We start from the raw sequence: 18985 nt of genomic DNA on the forward strand, positions 1-18985 counted from the left end.
AAGCCTTACATTTTCCCCCATGTCTTGAATGGACCTTGAAACCTCTCTTATTATGAAGTGATGGTTGTTAAATAAAGGAATGCAGCCTCAACTGTATTGGTGGCAACAGGTGGCAAAGCAAGCCGGTTCATAGACAGGTGCTGAGGTGTGCGTTGAGTAATTTTAAAACTCCCCGCTATCACCTTGTCCGGGCTGTGCTTTCAGCTCAGCTCCGAGAACTTGCTGCTGGTGGTCCCACTCCCAACATTGCTCTTCCAACTAAGCCAGTTGGTGTTTTCCGGAGAACACCACCGGTTTGCCAAGCTGCAAACAACTGCTCTTCCCCCCCCCCAAAAAAAAAAAAAACGCTGGGAGCTGCTGCTCCAGTGCTACTGGCTAACCCCCCAGCTGTCCACTCTCTTCTTCTGGCCCCTTTAACCATGAGGAAGGAAAACACTAGAGACTTTTATTTTTTAAAACTGACCAGATAACTCAATGGCTGGGCGAAGAATTTCCCTTCCTAATCTTACAGGAGCCTTTTCCATCCTCCTTGCCCTCTGCTCGTGGCAGAGACTACATACAATAGGTGCCCGAGAGACTTACATGTCTGCTGCTTCCGATCTGCTCCACAGCCTGGTCCAAATTCCCAGTCCTCTCTGAGTCCCCTTCTCTTCCTGTCCCGCCTGGAAATCCCACCCTTATATCTTCACACAGCAATTAGCTTCTGCCGTCTTTATTGACATAATCAAGAAATAATTAGGGAACCAGATTTTAGTTATCAGTTCCTCCCCTTACATCGGCGAGATTCAGGTGGAGAAATAGTGTCTGTATTCACGCGTGTACTTCCACGAGGGAAGACTCCCAGCTCCCAGTGACCTGTCAGGGAGTTGTACACAATGGAGTCTCATCGGGGAAGGTGGCAGGGGAGACCTAATTTTTATAACATTTTCCCCAGGAGGCGGGTGCTCTAGGATAGTATAAGAACTAGCTACAAGCCACATGGTTTGAGAGCACACTGGGAGGCTGAATGAAATTCCGAGATGGATAGCAGGGACCGCAGAAGTTGCTTTCTCTTCTAGTCCTTCTTGCTGTTGGTTGGGGATTTGCCCAGTGGGAGGGGCTTATTTGCTCTTCCTGTGGAGACCTGAATATGACCTTATTCTTCCTGTCAGCTGTAGGAAACAAGATCCAGATACTCTTCATATTCTTCAGAAGGTGAACTCCCAGTTCAAAGGGACAAGTCTGAGAGCTGACGAAAATTGTGCATGTTTTCTTCCAGTGACGAAGAAGACATTATCCCGATTACAACCTATGGCAAAGTAGCACTGCTTCGATCCTACAGTACAGGAAAGATGTTCCTGCAAACACTGGCTTTTTCCACTCAAAAATGGTACACACTGCAAGGGATTGTTGAATGAGAATGGGTGCAGTAAAGAAATCAAAATAGCTGCTCCGTGGGTGAAAAAAGGAAAAAGTGTATTCCAAACTGCCAGGGCTGTCTCCTGGGAAAGCAGGGAGAAACAACAGGGGAAAGATTTTCAGGGTTAAATAGGACCAGGAGAAAATGGGCTTGTGAGCTGGGACTGAGGAACCAGTTTGACCTTGGCAAGTTAAGTGATAACACAGTCTTGTGTTAGTGGAAGGGCCACTAGCTCCTTTTGCCAAAGATATGGAGAATGACTCCCTTTTTAGCAAGCAGGAACTTTCTTCAAGCCCCTGACAGAATGGGGGCTTTTATCTAAATGCCCAACTTGGGAAAAGGACTTTCTTGGGGGATGAGACTTTATTTGTCATCTTTATGTCCTTGTCCTTGAAGTAAAGACAAACTCCATGTTCTGTCTACAATGCAACCTACAGTGAAAACATCAATGGTGAATCCTGACACTTGGGTTCTGTACAATCCCTGGCCTCTCCTAAGCAGTAATATCCATTAGCATCCATTCCTGCCAATGGACATACAAAACAATCAAATGACATTGCTTGACAGGCTGTCACTTGACAGTCAGCATTTATGTATGTTGACAAATATACCAAATTATTCATAAAGAAAATGTCTTATTTCTTCAATTTCAGATAGCATTGCATGATGGAGGAGATTTGGAGACACGTAAGAAGGACAAGATGGATTTATAAAGGGAAGGATGGTAACTTTAAAAGCTGAGACAGGGGCTGGAGCGATGACTCAGCAGGTAAAAACACTGGCTGCTTTTCCCGAGGACCTGGGTTTAATTTTTCACCAACATGATGGCTCACTGCTATCTGTAACTCTGGTCCCAGTGGATCCAACACCCTCTTCTGACCTCCCTGAGCACTGGGCATGCACATACATACAGACAAAACATTCCACGCACACAAAGTAAATAAGTTTTAATTTTCAAAAATGTTGAGTGTAAAAGCATTCCAAGAATTCACAATCACAAATGAAAATACACAACGTATGCAAAAATGTGTGTTAAAACACACAAAAAAAACTGTGAAGGATTGACTTCAGTTGATTTTGAAGCTTTTTGTTTATTTGGGGAGGTTGTTTGCTGGTTGGCTGGTTGGTCATGGCTGACATGATCTCACTATGTAGCTTGGCTGTATCCTGGAACTCACTAGCCTCAGACTCATGGAGATCCAGCTGCCTCTGCCTCCTGGGTACTAGCATGACTGACCATTTTAGTTCATTTTAAAGAAATATCTACTTGAGCTTTTGCTCCATTTGTTAAGACATGTCAGTCTGGAAGAACATACATGCATCTGTTTCTGTGTATGTGTATAAAGAGAACATGGGCTTCATAGCTGGAAAGCCAGGAATATATGAAGAGAAGGAAACACAGAGCCCCTACAGTGTGAGCTGGCCGTTGTGGTCTCATAAAGCCACCAAGGAGAAGGGGCAGACATCAGCAATGTTTTCCAAGTGAGTGACTCATCAGTCCTATGTAACAAGGAGACAGCTGACCACCCAGACTTCTCCCTTCGTCTCCTAGCAGATGAAGCCTCCAGATGGCCCTGCTAAATATAATGAGATGATAATCAGGCAGGCAAAGACTTCTAATAATGCAACAGACAAATTCAGCATAAGCCTACTGATAGGACAACAGCCAGAGACAGCGCTGAGATAATGTCACCAGGGCAGGCATTAAGATGCACACTCCAAACAATGATGTCACCAATTAAGCTTAATTACAAACAAAGCATAAGGGTAATGGCCAGAGGCTTGAGTCTGGGTCGCCTTTGAAGTCTTTGCCTTCTTTAAAACAAAAAACAAATCAGTCCATTTCTAAGTCAGACTATCTAACCTTAGCTGTTTTGATGATTTGTGGCCAAAATCTTCCAGCTAATTCCCAAGACCCGGTTTTTGTTCTGTAACAGATTTCTGGCCACAGAGGTGGGGGCTGCGGTTCTCAGCCCATCTTGCAGGAAAGTGTGGCCTAAGGGTCAGCAGTAGTGTTTTCTGGACAATGAGATGCAGGCAAATGTGTCGTGTGCAGCCTCCTCTCTTCTTCTTTTGAGCCCCAGTAAAAACTTCTTAATCATCACAGTACATTAATTCAGTTTGTTCTTCTGTCATCTCTAGGATACTGCCATCATCACCGTGGTCCAAAATGACTCACCCTTCAGCCTACACTCCACTGTTCTGAAAGAGAAGAGCAAATGCTCAGATCGCAAACTTTTCTTTTAAGATGATTCTTTTTAATCACTTGTCTATGTGGGAGGTAGCAGGTGTGCCCGTGAGTGTCGTGCCTGCAGAGGCCAGAAAGGGACACCAGGCCCCCTGGAACTGGAGTTCCAGGAAGTCGTGAGCTCCCTGATGTGGGTGCTGAAAACTGAGCTCAGGTCCTCTGCAAAAGCAACAAGCCCTCTTAACAGCCGAGCCACATCTCCAGCCCCTAAACATTTGATTTGCATGGTTGTGTGTGTGCACACATGACACATGCATACATATCTCAGAGCACATGTGGTGGTCAGAGGACCACTTGCAGGGGTCACGAGATACAAACTTGCAAGTAAGTGTCCTTATCCCTGCAAACCTAACTTTCAAACTCTGAACGCTGTGCTCTGCTTCCCTCTGCTGAAATGATCTGCATTTTGCTCATTATGAATCTACTAGACAGAGTGTCATGTGTGAAAAGGGCCACCAGGGGTCAGCATGAGACAAGAACAACAGGAGGAGAGGATATCTCCTTCGTTCCTCCTGGCTAGAGAGAGACATTTCCTTAGTGAAAAGAACTGAAAGTCAATACAGAACAAGTGCAGAATGGCCAAAGTTCCTTGTCTGAGTGTCTGCAGAGAGAGAGAGAGAGAGAGAGAGAGAGAGAGAGAGAGAGAGAGAGAGAGAGAGAGATCTGGAATCCCAGAATTTAACCAAGTCATGTGGTGCTCAGATCAAACCCAAAACCTCATGCATGTTAGGCAGGTACCCTACCCACCGAGCTACCTCCCAAGCCCTGCTTGCAAACCTCTTGACTATCCACAGAGCACCAGCCAGGGATTTATCTGACACTGAGATCCAGACAAAGTCTTTTGCCATCAAAAAAGGGATCGTTATATTCTAACAAGGGGAAGACAAGCGCAGAGAATGACCTACAGTAACAAATAAATGTATCAAAACATGGAGTAGAGCAAAGCGGAAGAGAGACAAGTAAAAACAAAGTAAAAGTGTGTGTGTGTGTGTGTGTGTGTGTGTGTGTGTGTGCCATAAGGAAGCCCAGTATTCAGTACTAATTTCTGAAAAAAGAAATATATCAAAACACTAAGGTTGAGTGATAAACAGGAGCCAGATGGGATCCATTTTCAGTGCTGAGGAAAGCAGTTGTGAGGAAAGCGGTTGTGTTGTGTTTGATTTTGCTGTGCAATGCCTTTTTGCTATATGCAGGGGAGTGACAGTTGTTTTCTTAGTCTCTCCATACAGGGCGAAAATAATGTGCTGCTTAACATATTGGAACTTAAAACTGATTACTGCCTAATGAAGAGAAAATTATCATAAAGCAGGCTTAGCCAGGGGCTGGGTCATCTTCCGGCCTCCAATAACACAGACCTGAATGTGACCAGCTGCCCCCCCAACCTTCATTCACTGCCTGAGGTAAAGGCTCAGATCAGTAGAGCCTTTCAGACTTCTCATCTATGGAATGCCCAACAAGATTGCTAGAAAAAGTCAGTGCTACATCTTTCCTGGGTATTACCGAAAAATGCTGGTGCATATTTAATCATTTAATAATAAGATTTACTAATTTAATAATGCTAATTAATATTAAACTTAATAAAAATATTACATTTAATAATTTAATAATAAGCACAGCTGCCGTGGAGTTCACACCATGGTCATTCTCAACAATTTAAAAACATCTCACTGCCAGACAATAGTGACCCTGGCCTTTAGTCCCAGCACTTAGGAGGTAGAGGCAGGCAGATCTCTCTAAGTTTGAGGCCAGCCTGGTCTACAGAGCAACTTCCAAACACCCAAGGCTACACAAAGAAACCCTAAAAAAATAAAATAAAAAAACCCTCACACTGAAGAGACAGGCAGAAATAGGCCAAGAGATCTCTGTGCGTCTAAGGCCAGCCTAATCCTCATAGCAGGTTTCACAGGAGCCAGACCCTGTTTCCAAACATAAATAAATAAATAAATAAATAAATAAGCAAGCAAGCCCCTGTTTCCAAACATACATACATACATACATACATACATACATACATACATACATACATACATAGCTTAAAAATTATTGTGTCTATAACAGGACTAGAGAGATGGAAGGATCACTAGCTTGAAGTCAGCCTGAGTTACATAGTGAAAGACAAAATACAGAGAAAGAGAAAAAGGAGAGGAAGGAGGAGTAGAGGGGAGGAACACGTGAAACAGGAAGAGGAAAAAAATGAAATACTGATTCTCCCTACAATCTCCACAAAGACCAACACCCCACGCATACCGAACCTAACCCTAACCCTTCATCTGAAAGGAAGGGTCCTCCGCAATGTCGTTAACACTGTAACGTATTAAGTGACATTCAGGAAATAGCATTTACAAGGGAATCTTGTCCCACACATATCCTTTCCAGTATACTGGTCAAGCTCCCTGTATCCTCTTTGTCTCCTAACTTTCTTCCCAGATGCAGCTATCCCAGGGCCGCGACTCCTTTGGCTCTCCTAACGAGTTAGAAAAGCCATAATTCCATACTTCCACACGATGTCACTGTCGAGCTAGTCTGGCAGGGCTGTGCCGGCGCACCTAGCTGCTACCGGGCACAAAACTTGCTCTCTGGCCCTCCCCAGCGCCCAGCACAATGCAGGAAGCTATCTTCTCGGCTCTCACCAATAGAGTCAGAAGTTGTGGAGCCGGAGGTGGGGGGGCATGTTATGCAGCCTCTTGAACTACTTGCCTCCCCTCGACTACCCAGAGAGTCAACCTCAATCCCTGAAAATCCTCACCTCAGCTTTTGTCCGGGAACTAACACCTCCCACCTCTTTCTGTGGGAGGCTGCTCTACTGATCGCGGTTCCCTGGAGGCCACATTAGACATAGTGGCCTATCGGGCCTTAACGGGTCTTGAAGGAAACTTGGCGCCATTTCTTTCTACAGAAAAGATGACACAAAAGTACACATCTCTGGAAGGTGTACACACCACCTACCTAGGAAAAACAAATTAAAGACGCAATCTCTTGGCAACCAAGAAAGCCTCCTGAAAAAGTGGAAGGGAAATCCCAAATAACTTCTAAACCAGAGTGTGACGTTCAGCAATCTACTAAGAGATTGCAAGGAGAAATAACTCTCCCCATTTCGTGTAGCCAAGCAGAAAGTTCCCCCGTTAGAAACACTGTAGATGGAGGGAGGGAGGAATAGATGTATGAATGGATGGACGGACGGACGGACGGACAGACAGACAGAAAACAATGAAAGTCAATCCAAGCCTGGTGATTATGGTGGCCACCTATGTTTAATGTCCGTATTCAAATGAAAACCCCCTTTTCCCTGTGAATAAGACCGCCAAGTAGGTAGGAAGGTAACCTGTCATTTTTTGGAGCTAGACCCAATTGAAGTTAGGCTAGGATGCTGGGGCAGAAACTGTGTCATAGGGCACTGACTTCCTTGCTGGTTACATTTCAAAGAGATGCTTCAGGAGGTCTTATGAAAACACTTAGCGGGTGGGGTGGGAGGAAAACTGGAAGAAGGACTTAGTTGCCTCTGAAAGGATTTACAAGCAAGAGGCTGGTGAGACTCTGCAATACCAGGCGTCTACCGTAAGAAGGAGCTGCGGGAGGCTTTTCGATTCAACAGGGACAATTAAACTTTGTTGGTTTGGAACTGCCGGCACACAGCCTTCCCCTCCCCTTTCCTGAAGGACCAGGAGCAGCTGCCTACAAGGACAAAGGTGAACCCAAGGAGGAAACACACCAGCCACAGCACCATGCTCTCTGGAAATCTGTCCCCAAGAAAGCCAGGCTTCTGTCAAGCTGGCTGGAACTTGTTGGAGAAGAAACAAATGTTTAGATATTTGTCAAGAGTGGTTTTTGTTTTCACTCAACTGTTTTGTTTTGTTTTTAAGTTTCCAAAAATACAGAAAATTTGAAAGAATATATAAGATTCAAACTTTAAGGACAAAGGCTAAGACTCAAACTTTAAGGACAAAGGCTGCCTTAGGCAAACACCAGGTGGCTGGGACTTTAACACAGGGGCCAAAGAATTTAGGATAACACCTTGTTCCAGGAAATGAGCTAACAGCCCTTAGCAGTCCCGATCTACATGAATGAACTAACCAGGAAAAGGGAAGGGCTAGTTTCGAAAAGGGAAGGGCCCTTAGTAGTCCCCCATCCGCGTGCCAAAAATATCTCACCATTGATGAATGCAAGGGTCAGGTCTGTCCTCCACACGTGTATAAAAGATGTGTGCTTTTGTCATTCGGGATCGCCTCTGTCCCCATTACAGGGCCACCCCAGTGCACTGGATGACTAAACCTCTTGCTTATTGCATCGATCTCCGTCTCCGTGTTTTCATGAGTGGGACCTCCCGGACGTAGGCCTGATCAGGTCCTACAAATAGTCTGATGAACACCCCCATCTAGTCACCACTTAGACTCAGGAAAAAGACATTAGCAGAGTTCAGGCTCCAGAGTACTCACCACTGCATGAAAAATCGTGAAGGAGAAGCCAGACATGAAGGACTTGGAGGAGGAGAGGAAGAGTGGGAATGATGTAGGTGCAGGTGCAGAGTGTGTGTGTGTGTGTGTGTGTGTGTGTGTGTGTGTGTGTGTGTGTGTGTATCCATGTGCATGTGGCCCCATGACACCCTCAGATATCAAATGGGTGTGCAACCTTTAGAATGATATTTGCACAGACCCCATTCAGCATACCTTCCCATATGCTTCAAATCACCTTTGAATTATATAATATAGTGTAAATACTATGTTAACTACCCTTCAGTAGACTGAAACTCTAAAGGCAAGCACCACTGTGGCCAATTTTCATAATTTTTTTAAGACATCTCTACTGGCAGTCCTGGAACTCACTATGTAGAACAGGCTAGCTTCAAACTCACAGAGATCCGCCTGCCTCTGGACAGCCACACCGGACTCAGTGTAATTTGTTAAGATATTTTTGAAGTTAGGCTAGCACAGTGTTTCTCAACCCGTGAGTCGCAACCCCTTTGGAGTCAAAGGACCCTTTCACAGGGGTCACATAACAGATATCCTGCGTATCAGTCAGTTTCATTATCATTCGTAACAATAGCAAAATTACGGATCTGAAATAAGAACAAAAGTAGTTTTATGAGGGGGGGAGTCACAACATGATGAACTGTATTAAAGGGCCGTAGCACTAGGAAGGCTGAGAACCACTGGGTTAGCAGAACAGAGGCTGCAGAAGCTGCAGGTGCAGAGAGCCGGCTGCAGCACTTGAAAGCTGGCCAAGATAAGCCCAACTCAGGAAGACAAAGATCAAATGTCTCGCCTCATACGTGGAAACGAGACTAAAAAAAGATATGAAAGAATAAAGGCTGTTTGTGTAGAGGAAGGGAACCAGTGGGAAGTGGGGCTAGGGCCTGAGAGGTTACTGAGGGCACGAATGACCACAGTACACTACAGACATGTGTGAGAGTGTCATGACGAAAACATTTTGTAAAACTATCATGCTAACAAAGCTGGGTGTGGTAGCACATGCCTACAATCCCGGGATTTGGGGAAGTCAAGGCAGCAGGATTAAGGTCAAGGCCAACCTAATCTGTATAGTAAGAACCTATCTCAAAACAGCCATGGAGACCTGGTGTGGTAGTTTAAATGAGGATGGGCTCCCATCGGCCATAGGCTCATAAATTGGAATATTTGTTCACCGTTGGTGGAACTCTTTGAGAAGAATTAGAAGGTAAGGCATTGTTGGAGGAAGTGTTTCACTGAGGTAGGCTTTGAGGACACAAAAGCCTAGGCCATTTCTAGTCAGCTCATGCTCTCCACCTCCCATCTCTTCCCCCTTCCCTTCACTCCCTGCCTTGTGCTTATGGATCAGATGTGAGCCCTCGGCTACCGCTCAGTGCCATACCTGCCTGCTGCCATCCTTCCTGACATGATGGTCATGAACGCACCCTCTGAAACTGTAAGCAAGCTCCAAACTGCTTTCTTTTACCAGTTGCCTTGGTCCTGGTATCTGTTCACAGCAAAAGAACAATAATGAAGACACCTGGCAAAGAAGTTCAGTGCGTAAAGGGACTTCCTTCCAAACGTGAGGTTCATTACCTGGTACCCATAAGGCAGAGGGGGAGAACTGACTCTCACAAGTTGTCCTCTGACCTCCACATCATGCAGTGTAATGCGTGCACACACACACACACACACACACACACACACACTCACATACACAAATAACTGATAGATAAATTTAAATATAGAAACTAATAAAAATGATAAAACTAAAATCAGCCAATTGGAAAACAACAGAAATATACTAAATTCTGGAAGACATACAATTAAAAAAGAAAAACAAAACAAAACATTGTGACCTTTAAACCCATCAGTGTGCACCTCTGAAAGGCCTGAGCTCTTTAATGCATGGAATCACAGTTGCTCAAATACCTGAAGCGATAAAGCCGCACTCCTGGAATGTTTTCAAGGAAGGGATAAGCAACAGAGAAAACGACAGGGTGGGTGGGGTCGGGGGAGGGGGCTGATTTCCTGCTTGGTGCTCTACAAAGTCCAAGCAGTCCAAAGGACAATGGCTCTGAAAAGGAAAAAACAGAACACAGGGAGAAGATGAGGAGGTGAAGCAGCAGGGGACTGACCAGGAGTGAAGTCCCAGGCACAACTGGTGCTATCTGAGCTCACTTAACTACAGAGAGAATCAGAGAGAGTATCCTGTGAGCTCCAAACCCTAGAGGCAGAGCAGAGCTTGGAAAAATGGGGGAGTGTACTAGAAGGTGCTGAGAAAGGAGGCGACCACAGCCAAGGAAGGAGTGGAGCAGGGAGGATTGTAAACAGAGAAGTAACTCAACCTGATTTCCTTTCTTAGAAACCCTGGCTGCCAGTTGAAAAAGACAAAGGACCCTCAAAGCTGATGAACGCTTTTGGTAAAGCAGCAGGATGCAAAATTAGCCCAAAATTGAGTTACCTTCCTGCACCCCAACAACAAACCAAGCTGTAAAAGACATCAGGAAAAGAACTCCATTCACAATAATCACAAACGTGAAATAAAATACCTAGGAAAAAGCCTAACCGAGGAAAACAACGGCCGCTGCGGTGGAAGACTTAAGGTGAACGAGAAAGAAATTGAAAAGGACACTTGAAGGTGAAAAGATCTACCGTGCTCAGGGACCTGCAGAATCAACACTGAGAAAATGGCTGACCTACCAGAAGCCATCTACAGAGTCAATGAAATCACATTCAAAATCCTGGGGCTATTCTTCTCAGACACGTAAAAAACAATCTTAGAATTTATACGGACACTCAAAAGACCAAAGCGATCCTGGATGATAACAAAAACTGCTGGTGGTGTCGCCCATACCCGATTTCTGGTTCTAGAGAGCAGTATAACCAAAACAGTACAGAGCTGGCAATCAAAACAGCATGCAATCATCAGACTAGAATAGGTACAGGACCCAGGGGAGTCCATACAACTACGGCTGCCTGGCTTCTGACAGATATGCCAGAAATACACATTAGAGGGAAAACGGCCTCTTCAGCAAACAGTACTGGGAAAACTGGATATCTCTGTGTGAGATGCTAAAACTAGATGCTTACTTCCCACCCAGACCAAAACTCAATGCAAAGGACTGGAGAGACGGCTCAGTGGTTAAGAGCTGTTCTTAAGGAGGTCCTGAGTTCACTTCCCAGTACACCCACAGCAGCTCACAACAGTCTGTAACTCCAGTTCCAGGGGACCTGATTTCCTCTTCTGGTCTTCATGGGTACCAGGCCTGCATGTAGTGCACATACATACATGCAGGCAAACATGGGTACACATAAAATTTTAAAATAAATATATAAATTAAAACACCCTCATAGAAGAAAAGGGAGGGGGTGGGATAGAGGGTTTATGAATGGGAAACTGGGAAAGGGGATAACATTTGAAGTGTAAATAAAAAAATCCAATAACAAAATAATAATTTAAAACCTGAACTCCAAATGGAGCCATATAAACTCTGAAGCTCCACAGAGGAAAAGGCAGCAAGCACACTTTCAGCCTATGGCACAGGCAAAGGCTGGCTTGCTGGCTTGCTTTCTTTCTTCCTTTCTTCCTTCCTTTCTTTCTCTCTTTCTTTTTATAAGCCAAAATTTTATTTATCCATTTCTTGTATTTGAAGTACTCGTCGATGACATCCTGAGATTCTTTGTCATAGTCCTTAACCACCATGCAAGAGCAACCAACCACTTTCCGTGGTTTCCCCTCTCGGTCGATTTTACAGAGGCCTACCCCTTGTTGTCGTCAACCTTTACCAGGTTGATCTGCTGCTCAGCACAAAGCGCCTCCACCCGCTTGACATACATGGGCTCATCGCAGTCGGATGCAAGCACACAGAGAAGGGCGTGGCGCTTGTCTAAGGCTTTGGCAGCTTCGCGTATGCCACGTGCTAGGCCATCGTGGATGAGGGCGGTCTTCAGCACCTCTGGTAAAGCAGTGTTGACGTCCACTTCACCTCCAGCAGCTTTGCCTTCCTTCCTCGGCCGTGGCGGTGGATTACAGGTGACGCCAAATCTTGAACGCACCCTTGCTTCCGCCTCCGCTCAACTTGGCCGCGGCAGGGGAAAAGAGGCAAGGGCTTTCTGAATAGGACTCCAGTAGCACAGAAAATAAAAGCAACAAACAACAAAAGTAACCTCGTATCGTTAAAAAGCCCCTATACACCAAAGGAATCTCTCAGCTGAATGAAGAGGCAGTTCACAGAATGGAAGAAAATCTTTGCCAACTATATATCTGATGATTATAGCTAGCTAGCTAGCTAGGTAGGTAGGTAGGTAGGTAGATAGATAGATAGATAGATAGATAGATAGATAGATAGATAGATAGATAGATAGATAGATAGATAGATACTAACTATATGAGTCATGTCTTGGAATTAACGAAGACTTCAAAAACTAAACGTCAAGAAAATAACCAGGGGCTGGAGAGATGGCTGCCCTTCCAGAGGACCAGGGTTCAATTCCCAGCACCCACATGGAGATTCATGACTGTCTATAACTCTAGTTCCAGAGGATCTGACACCCTCATACAGATATACACACGGGTAAAACACCAATACAGATGAAATAAAAATAAGTAAATATTTTTTTTCTTCTTTCTTTTTTTCAGAGCTGGGGACCGAACCCAGGGCCTTGCGCTTGCTAGGCAAGTGCTCTACCGCTGAGCTAAATCCCCAACCCCAGTAAATATTTTTTTAGAAAGAAAATAACCAAGCCAACTGAAAAATGTACAATGGAACTGAAAAGAGAGTCCTCAAAAGAAGAAATAAAAACTGTTGGGGGAGGGGATGATTACTTTCCTGTATGCTGTGTGCCACTCAGTGCCTGGCACCTGCAAAGGCCAGAAGAGGGCATCCGTAGATCCCCGGAACTGGACTTACCGACGGTTGTCAGCTGCCAGGTGGTGCTGAGAATGGAACCCAGGTCCTCGGGAAGAGCACCCAGTGCTCTGAACTGCCAAGCCATCTCTTCAGTCCCTAGTAAACACTTTTAAAAGTGTCCAGAATCCTTACCCATCAGAAAAACACAGATTAAACTACTTTAAGGTTGCAGCTCACACAGGTCAGAATGGCCATCTTCAAGAACTCAAATGACTACAAAGGCTGGCATGGATGTGAGGAAAGGACAAACCTCCACACACTGTTGGTGGGGGTGTAAACTGGGGCCGCCACAGTGCCAATCCGTCTGGGTGTTTCTCAAAAGACCAAAAGGACAGCCACCACAGGACGCAGCTGCATCACTCCTAGACAATACCGGAAGAACTCCATATTCCACTGCAGAGAATCTCATCCACCCAGGTTCATTGCTGTTCTAGTCACAGCGATCGAAACAGCCTAGATGACCTCCCACTGAGGAACAGATAGTGAAATGCAGCACATACACACAGTGGCGTGTTACTCAGCTATGGAGGAAAATGAATCACAAAAACTGTAGGTAAATGAATAGTACTGGAAAAAAAAAACAGTATACTGAATGAGGCGACCCAGACCAGAAAAACAATCACGTATTCTCTGTCATATGTAAATCCCAGCTTCTCCTCGTTTGCTGTGTGTGTGCTTAATCTGGAGGACATATGGAAGCCAGGAAACCACAGACAGGTCACTGGGGACGGTGCAGTAAGGGGTTTGGGGTGGGGGGCAGAGAAAGGAACGTAAAAATGGCTACTACTGGGAGCAGAAAGGTTGAAGCATAGAGGTAGGTTGGGGTAAGAAATGAGAAGATGGCCAGAGGCTTAGCCAAAATGAAGGATGCTTGAAAACTGTGGAAGCCTATGGTTTTCCAACCAAAGAAACAAACTTGGTTAGCAGAGACAGTAGAACACAGGTCACTTGAAAGGAGACAAGAGGAAGGCTTGAGGTTAAAGGTTTAAGTGGATCTAGGGCTATTGGGGAGAGAACAGGGTAGGGGTAGGTTATTCAAAACTCAAGATACATAAAGAAACCTGATGGAAATCCACTAGTTTGTAAGCTAGTTTAAAAAAAAAAAAAAACATAGTACATTTAAAAAAGAAAAGAAAAAGGAATTTGAATAGAAGTAACCAGTGTAGGTGGACAACATTGTTCCCAAAGGCATGAGTTATTCAATGAAAATCGCAGTACCAGGCACACGATATCTCCCTGTGAGTTGCTAGTCAGCAAGGCTGCAGAGATGCCCAAAACAACACAAGCTATTGCCATTCCTTCAGCATTGCAGTAGAACTAGACGGTAAGTAGTACAGACATGGGGCGGGGGTCTCTGTTACTGAACACACTGCTCATGTTTGTGGGAAATGTAAAAGTATTATCTTTTCCACCAAAGGGTTAAGCAAGATAAAACTTCTCTTTAAGAGCATTGTAAAGAAAATACTTAGAAAATTTTAAATTCCTCTGGGTCAGCACTTCTTGAAATCAAAATATATGCTCAAGTTTCATTTCTCCCTAGGATACGTGCTGTTCTGTATGCTAGAATGTTAGCTCCAGTTCAGACCACTCAGAGTAAGGCAAGGAATCCCTTACATTAGGAATAAAAACCCAGAAGAACCCCCCTACACACACACACACACACACACACACACACACACACACACACACACACACACTGGGTGCATGTGTCAGCCATTAGTAAAATGTTTGAGGGCTTTGGTTTGGATCATCCTCAGGACCCAGGGATTGTAAAATCAGAGTGCAGTGGCATCTGTCTGTAAACCAGCATCGAGGAGCGAGAGATGGAGACCAGCAGACTCCTGGAGCTCACTGGCCAGTCAGTCTAACTGCTTCAAGAGAGACCCTATTTCAAGGTAGATAGCCCAAGGAAGATATTCAACACTGACCTCTGTCTGGTCTGTGTGTGTATGTGTGTATGTGTGTATATATACATGAACATACAAACACACACATAAAACTGCCCATGATTGAAATGGCAAACCTTATTCTAATTTTATTCTAAATATATTCTATATTTATTAGTTTTAATAGCATTTTAATTTATTCTTTTAAATTTTTATGCATTCATACAACACATATTTATCATATCCATCTACCTGTACCACTCTAAAATTCCTCCTAGTGTCCCCCACCCAGTCTCTTTCCCAACTTCATGTCATTTGTAATCAATAATCACAAGTCCAATCAGTTCTGCCCATATGATCTTGGAGCAGAGAGCTCCTTCGGGGCATGAGCAACCTTCCAGAAGGAAGAAAAGTGACTCTCTCTCCCTCAAATAGCTATCAACTGCCAACTATTCCTCTACTGGGATCCCTCCCGTCCACGCTAGAATTTTGGTTGGCTTGATTTGCTGCAAGTTTTGTGCAGGTAACCACAACTGTTATGAGCTCCAGGAGCTTTCTGGAGCAGATCCTGTGAAATCAACACCCTGATTTTACAAATCCCAGAGTGCTGGAGATCCAAATCCAAACCCTCGAGTACTTTACTGAGCCATCTCCCAGCCCTATTTTGTTTTCTGAGACAGTGTCTTATGTATCCTCCAGCCTTAAGTTCTAGAGTGCTGGGATTGCAGGCATGCCCAGACACCACGCATCTCTGTGAGAACATCTCTGTGGCCTTCTGCATATCTACAGTATTGAGCAATGACCACCACTGCCCACCTCCAGATTGTCATGGGAAACAGAATTCTGAACTTATTAAGCAAACTCCCCTTCCAAACCCCTCTCATCATATGCAAACCTCTATTCTAATTCCTGCATGTTTTAATTTTCCCTTTCTAGTGCTCCTTATATGCAAAATTATAGTTATCTGATTTTGTATCTTGTTTCACTAAGAAAAATATGTAGAGGGCTCATTAATGTTGTAGTATATGACGACGTTTCAACCCTTTTTAATTCTTAATACATGATTCGATTGTATACACATGTATTACTTTCCCCCATTCATCCGGTGTTGATGGAGGGCCTGATTTCACCAACATGTCTGATTCCAACTCCTAAAGCCAGTGCAGTGACTCCCTGTGGCCGCCAGAGGACGCATGGGGACCACAAGGCCGGCACTTATGGAAGCTGTTTATGGAAAAAGAACCAGAAGCCTGGTTTTGCGCATATTAAGTAAGGACAGACTCCCGCATGTGAAAGGGAAGCTGGCCGGGCCTGGATGTGGGCCAGAGAGGTAACCGTTCTTTCAAATCGGTTAATTGGATTCAATTGGAAGAAAAGAAGCACGGAGATCCACTCGGAAGAAGCTATCCCTGTAACCCTGATCCAGTACCACACCCCACCCCCAAAATGGAAAGATTCCACCGACCACCCACAGCTTTCCTGCAAGCTGTCCTCCAGTGTGAGCCGCCCCCAGCGGGAGCTCGGAGAGGAGGATGGGAGAGTAAATCCAGCAAGGATTGAGCTTGGTTCCTGCCTTTTCCCCAACAAACATGATGTGTTCAACCTGTGGCTTGAACGTTTCACAGAGAAGGAAATTGAAGCATGGTGCTGTTACCGCAGAGACCAGAGCAAATGCAAGAGGCAAGGTCTGAATGCCACCCAGGGGCTCATGAGAACTTCTCCAAGCCCACTGACTGGATTTCTCTGTAATGAGGGTCTAGTGCTTCATTCCACACTTCATCACAGAATGGGATTTGGCCCCAGAGTCTGGTCCACAGGGCCTCTGTTATGCCCTGGCTTGGCTTTTTGGTAGCCACCTCACACTGGCCAGAATTTCCACCAGTGTAAACCCCTCCACTTTTCTCACATGTACTGGGACTGAGACAGCTCTCCCCCACTGCAGCCCTTGCAGCTGGGTCTTTGGATCTGAGTGCAGGAACTGACATTTATCCCTGTCAGATTCATCTTGTTCACTCATCTGACAAACATTTGTTCAGTGCCTACGCAGTACCAGGTGCTGGTACTGAAACGAGAGACACGTCCCCTGCCCTTAAGAAGCTCTCACTGACATCAATCCTGTCAGTAGCCACCAGTTGCTAAGTACCTACTCTATGCCAGGCACACGAGGCTAGTGTCATAGCCATGAGTTGTTTCATGACCTCTCACAACTCTGCAGTGTGGGTGGCATTGTCTGAATTTTGCAGATGGGAAAGACAAAATTCAGAAGGCTTATGTGGGCTGGGAAGACTGCTAACTTGGTAAGATGCCGTCTGTGCAAGCATGAGGCCCTGGGTTCAGGTCTCCAACACCCACATAAAAAGCCAAGCACAGTTTCTGTGGAAGCAGATAAGTAGAGTCCTGAAACTCATTGGCCAGCAGGCCTAGCTGAATCTCTGATCTTTGGGTTCAGAGAGAGAGAGAGAGAGAGAGAGAGAGAGGAAGGAAGGAAGGAAGGTGGGGGCTGGAGAGATGGCCTATCAGTTAAGAGCACTTTCTCTTCCAGAGGACCCAGGTTCAAGTTCCAGTATCCATGTGGCAGCTCACAACTATTCATGGTAACACGGTGACTTACAGATACACATAGGGCCAAAATGTTCATAAATAAATTTTAACTTTTTTCAAATAAATAAAGATGAACAGTGGTTGAAGAAAGATACCTGTGCTGATCAGTAATTTTGTCAACTTGACACAAGTGGGAGAGAATCTCAACTGAGAAAATGCCTCTGTAAGACTGGTCTACAGCCAGGTCTGTTGGGCATTTTCTTAGTTAATAGATGTGGGAAATCCTAGTAAACTAGGTGTGGGTCTGCCCATGGGAAAGTAGTCCTGGGTTAAATAGGAAAGCAGGCTGAGCAAGTCATGGGAAGTAAGCCAGAAAGCAGCACTATCCATGACGTCTGCTTCAGCTCCTGCCTCCAGGTGTCCTGCTTGAATTCCTATACTGACTTCTCTTAAGTCATGGACTCCAACCCCAAGAAGAAATAAACCTTTTCCTCCCCAAGATGCTTTTAGTCATGCTGTTTATCACAGCAATAGAAAACAAACTAAAACAATACACCATACACACACACAGGCACATACACACACACACACACACACACACACGCACGCACGCACGCACGCACGCACGCACGCACGGCATGCTCACTTGTGTATGTGGCAGGCAGGCAGCAGGTGAACCCCAGCTCAGCTGTCATCTCTAAAAGAGAAAAATGTTAACTGACTTGTGGGAAGTGACCTTGCTACAAAGAAGCAGCACCCAACATTCCCATTGCTCTGGATTCTGAGTCTCTCCCACTTAGACTTCCTCTATTCCAGCTTTGGAGTCTCATCAAACTCTGATGAAGTTTACTTACCTGAATTTCATCAACCGTGTTGTAGAAACTGGGCTGAGCAGAGCCCTGAGGTGGGACAGCAGGCTCTGATACTCCATTAATGGTGAAAGACCCTGTGTCTTCAGCTATGTGAATTCACCGACTGGATGCCACCTGATCCTACCACCCTCAGCCCGTCTCAGACGCTCTGCCTTGATCAAGGAGCTGTGTATCTGGACCCGACTGCCAAGTCCTCCCCATGTAGGTGCCAAGCTTTATCTGGCCCTTGCCTTCATCATAGTCAAATTGCATCTGCCAATCTCCCTCACAAGGACCAAAAGAAAAGCCTGAGGCCTGGGGACAATCGATTTGGTTTGGGGCATTTCCCCTAGCATCGGTGGCGTCTTCTCTATGGTACCATCTGCTCCTGACAACTCAGCCCACCTTGACCACTCAGATCTTCTGCCACCGACTTCACTGAGGGAGACCCATGACAAAGCAAGCCTGTGCACCAGCCTTGGGCAGACTACAAGACAAGCTAGGAACGTGCACTGTTTGTGTGGGAGAGACTTCTCAATAAACTTCAAGCTTCCAGTCAGTACCCAAAGATACAAACCTCCATAGGATTGCTGCCTCGAGGCACTCACAGACGTGTCCGCCCTTCTCACAGCACCCATCAGACCACTGTCACTGTGCTCATTTTACAACTAGGGATGTGAAGACCCAATAAGCAAGACCCAGAGC

At 45.3% G+C, this 18985-nt stretch overlaps 1 protein-coding gene and 1 pseudogene across 3 annotated transcripts in view; both read right to left on the reverse strand.

Annotated features, from left to right (window-relative positions):
• The window catches only part of Slc22a25 (solute carrier family 22, member 25), a 159826-nt gene that overhangs the window by 129508 nt on the left and 11333 nt on the right, over positions 1 to 18985 (reverse strand). The gene's annotated exons all lie outside the window — the stretch shown is intronic.
• Positions 697 to 16083, reverse strand: LOC148007858 (small ribosomal subunit protein eS12 pseudogene; annotated as a pseudogene). Its single transcript, XR_015648846.1, has 3 exons — positions 16023 to 16083; positions 11856 to 12165; positions 697 to 3601 (listed from the first exon to the last, which is right to left on the reverse strand). The product of XR_015648846.1 is annotated as a small ribosomal subunit protein eS12 pseudogene (transcript).

Source organism: Rattus norvegicus, chromosome 1, assembly GCF_021556685.1.
Source record: "Rattus norvegicus strain SHRSP/BbbUtx chromosome 1, alternate assembly SHRSP_T2T, whole genome shotgun sequence".
In the NCBI taxonomy this organism is placed as follows: domain Eukaryota; kingdom Metazoa; phylum Chordata; class Mammalia; order Rodentia; family Muridae; genus Rattus; species Rattus norvegicus.